Raw genomic sequence first — 4,293 nt, 5'->3', positions numbered from 1 at the left:
ACCAAAGGTGAACAAACAAGAAATTCCACGGAGCCATGCCACACATGCAGGATACCCCCGCAGCCTAGCTGAACAAGGGGTGTCACTCCTCAGGCTCCCAAGCCGTTCCCCATAGCAGGATGGCTCTCGACAGATGGGAGTGGAGTTCACTTTAGATCTGTGCTGATCAATAAGGTAATAACTACTAGCCATATATAGCTATATAAATTTAAATTGTTTAAAATTAAATTTTTTAAAGTTCATTTTTTTGGTCATACTATATATTTTGAGTGCTATTGCCACATATAGCTAGGGTTACCATATTAGGTCAGAAGAACATTTCTTTTATCATAGAAGGCTTTATTAGGTAGCATAGCTCTAGATAAATATATACTAGATTAAAAGACAGGTAGATAATAGGTAGAATGACAGAGTTAGAGATGATAGAAATAGAGACAAAGGTAGAGATAGAAACAGATAAAGATATAGAAATAGATATACAGAGTGATGGCTTCGCTGAGAAGGTGATATTTTATCAAAATAATGAGAAGACATTGAAAATATTGGGACAGTGTTCCAGGGAGAGGGCAGACGAAGGGCAAAGGCTGAGATTAACAAGCTCAGTGTGGTGGAAGGACAGGTCATAGTGGAGGAGGGGAAGAGTTGGGGAGACAGGGAGTGGGTCATATAAGTTCTTATAAGTAGTTTCGATTTTAAGCTAATGGCAAAAGAAGTCATTGGGGTGTTTGAAGTAAAGGAGATTTCAATCTGATTTACATTTTTTTAGAGATCACTCCGGCACTATTTGAAGAATGGACTGTTGTATAGGAAAAATGGAAGCATGGCCATCTCAGAGGAGATGATGTAGTAATTGAGGGGAAAGACATGGTGGCACGAACTGGAAATAGAAGTGGGGAGGATGAGAAAACATTTAGGTTATATTTCAAAGATAATGTCACCTGGATATGCTATTAAATTGGGTAAGGAGAGGGAGAAAAAAAGAAATACTAAGGATCACTTCTAGTTTATTTTTTGCAAATGGAAATGACAATTAAAAAGAGAACATAGAGAAGAAAGATTGGGAGAGAAAATCCAGAGTTCTGCTTTAGAACAGTAAGTTAAAATGCCTGTTAGACATCTGCATCAGTTTTCTATGGCTGCAGTAACAAATTGCCAAAAATGTGGTGGCTTTAAACAGCAGAAATTTACTCTCTCACTGCCCTAGAGGCCAGAAATTCAAACTCAGTTTTACTGGGCTCAATTCAAGATGTCAGTAGAGCCACGTTTCCTTTGGAAGCTCAGGGCAGAATCCATTTTCTTGCCAATTTTAGCTTCTAGTGGCTGCCGGCATTATTTGGCTCAAAAGTCACATTGCCTTCTCCTCTTCTGTGTGTCTTCTATCTTTGTGTATTTTTTTTCTTACCTCTCTCTTATAAGGACATATATTATTGCATTTAGGGTCTGCCTGAATAATTCAGGATAATTTCCCCATCTCAGGATCTTTAATTCAGTCATGTCTACAAAGACTCTTTTTCCGAATAAGGTGAACAAAAATAGTGTGTCTTCTATCTTTGTGTATTTTTTTCTTACCTCTCTCTTATAAGGACATATATTATTGCATTTAGGGTCTGCCTGAATAATTCAGGATAATTTCCCCATCTCAGGATCTTTAATTCAGTCATGTCTACAAAGACTCTTTTTCCGAATAAGGTGACATCCACAGGTTCCAAAAATTAGGACTTGGATATCTTGGGGGGAACAGGGGTGCATTTTTCAGCCTACCACAATAAACAGAGGCAGTTAATGAGCTGAATGCATGCATCTGAACCTGAAAGAAGAGGTCAGGAACTACATATATGAATTTAGGAGTAGTCATTGTACAGATAGCAATGGCACAGGTATAATCACTGAGGAAGGGAAGGAGAGGAGGGCTGAGAGCCACACCCAGGGCACTTCCAACCTTCAAAGTCTGACACAGGAGGAAATTCCTGAAAAAAAAAAAAAAAAAAAAAGAAAGAAAGACAGAAGACAGAAAAGGGGCATCCAGTGGGATATGGTGAAAAACAGGAAGATATGATGTCTCAGAATGCAAATTAGAAAAATATTTTAAAGGATAAGCCACCTAATGCATCAGATGCAAATGAGAGGCCAATTAAGATGGGATAGAGAATTAACCATTGCTTTTCATAAAGAAGACTTTAGTAGGTGAAGAGTATGAAATTCTGAGCAAAATTGGCGAAGAGGAAATGGGAGTTCCTGGCAGTATGGTATTCTCAATCATCTAAAAAAATCTCATTTTAAAAAAATCTTATGTTACGATTATGTTATTTTTTGTTTACAAAAAAAATTATGTTTTATAAAATATAGCAAAAATTCTCTCAACTATATGGCAGAGCTCTCACACACACAATATAATAGTAATAATAAATATCCTTGGAGCAACAAAGCAAAGAGGAAGCTGAAAACAGAGGGTAAAACAACTGCAGAAATTCCACTTGTCTGGAAGTGTTTGTCTATCTGAGATGCAGTTTTTAATGGCCACCAGTCTTGGTATTGAAACACACACCTAATAAACCTGCCTTAAAGTGTGATTTCCAGAAAGAAAAAAACTTGTCAGTCTTTTTGTTAATTGGTTATGAATATTAAAATTTGTTAATCTTGACCAGGGATTTAGATTTTTAAAAAATATATACTCCTAGAAAATTTTAATCATATTCCTGTTCACAAAGGTTGGGATTTGAATTTACACTGTTTGCCCTGGGCAGTAAATGCCAAGTAAAAAATTATAAAAGCAGTCCTGGCCCACAACAACCCAGGATGCTGGCACAGGCAAAAGAAAATCTCCTCTGGACAATAAAGATGTGTTCTCAACCCAGACGGCATAAAATTTCTAACCAAGCCAGACCCCAATATACAAGATTACAAATACAAGAGGAAATACGCCACAACAGCTGAGCTACAGGAAAGAAAATCAAAGAAGAGAGTTGGATTCCTCAGGCTTTCAGATAATGAAAGCTGATTTCACATTTTATTTTCTTTGATGTCTTAACTGTATTTAAAGAAATAGGATTTAAAGGTTTACAGAAATGAAATACTAAGTCAAAAGGAAAAAACCCCAATGCTAAACAAGCAAACAAAAAAAACCAGGTGGATTTGAAAAAAGCACCAAATAAAAATTTAGAAGTTAAATATATAATAATGAAATTAAAAACTGTAGTTTATTTAAATCCAGCAGAAGAAAAATATTAAGTAAATTAGAAAATAGAGCTGAAGAAATCATTGCTAAACTAAAAAAGACAATACAATGAAAACTATGAAAGAGAGGTTAGGAAACAGCTTGAATGATGTGTCAGTTATCTATCGCCGCATAACAAACCATCTCAAAACGTAGGAACCTACGACAACAGTGATTTACTATTCTTTATTCTGTGAGTTGACTGAGCAACTTGCTGGTTCCATCTGGATTCATATTCGTGTATCTGCATTTAACTCATGTGTTGACCAAGCTCAGCTGGGACAGGTGGGATTATCTGGACATGTCTCCACAAGATCTTCATCCTCAGGGAGCCTGGATCAGCTTCCTCACATGGTGGTGGCCATGACCTAAGAGAGTAAGTCCTAATAAGTACATTATCAAGCTTCCTTGTGCCACATTTGCTAGTGTTGCATTCTCCAAAGGAAGTCACATGGCCAAGCCCATAGCCAATGTGGAAGGAACAACTTTGGGATCCTGAGAAGCATTAGTGTAATAGCTGTTACAAATGAGAAGGCATAACATATATCTGATTGGGACCCCAGAAAGAAAGGAAGGATTAAGAATTAAGAGTAATGAAGAGGGGCAATATTCTCAGAGTCAGTGACTAAGACTTTTCTGAATGTATATGTATGCATATATGTATATGTATATATTCTCCAGACTTGGAATATTCAACTAATCCAAAATGGACTTCATCTTAATTAATAGTATAAAAGATTAGAAAATCAATGTAAATATTAGTAAAGTAGCCAGAGAAAAAACAGATTACCCACAAAGGAATGACTATGAGACTGACAACTGACTTCTCAACTCTAATGATGGAAATCAAAAAGTAAAATAGTATTTTCGAAAGCTGGGTGAAAATAATTGTCAATGTGGAACTCTAGATACCCAGTAAACCATCTTTCAAGAATAAAGTTAAAATAGAGACAATCTTAGAAAATTAGGAACTGATGTAGTTTGCAAACAAATGACTATCACTAAAGAAAAAAAAAAGGGATGTGTTTCTGCAAAAAAGCCAAGGCGGATGTACGAAAAAGCAGGAACTACATATATGA

The 4,293-nt window shown here is 36.2% G+C and overlaps 1 long non-coding RNA gene across 1 annotated transcript in view; it reads right to left on the bottom strand.

Annotated features, from left to right (window-relative positions):
- Positions 1-3,386: 3,386 nt before the first annotated feature.
- The window catches only part of LOC103582096, an 8,152-nt gene continuing 7,245 nt past the window's right edge, over positions 3,387-4,293 (bottom strand). Inside the window, exon 4 of the long non-coding RNA XR_549723.1 lies at positions 3,387-3,582. This is a non-coding gene — a long non-coding RNA (uncharacterized LOC103582096). The remainder of the gene's footprint in view (positions 3,583-4,293) is intronic.

The sequence above is a fragment of the Galeopterus variegatus genome, unplaced genomic scaffold, assembly GCF_000696425.1.
Source record: "Galeopterus variegatus unplaced genomic scaffold, G_variegatus-3.0.2 Scaffold14883, whole genome shotgun sequence".
Taxonomy (NCBI): Eukaryota; Metazoa; Chordata; class Mammalia; order Dermoptera; family Cynocephalidae; genus Galeopterus; species Galeopterus variegatus.
The sequence above is the reverse complement of the archived record's forward strand: the minus strand, read 5'-3'. Positions and strand labels throughout refer to the sequence as shown.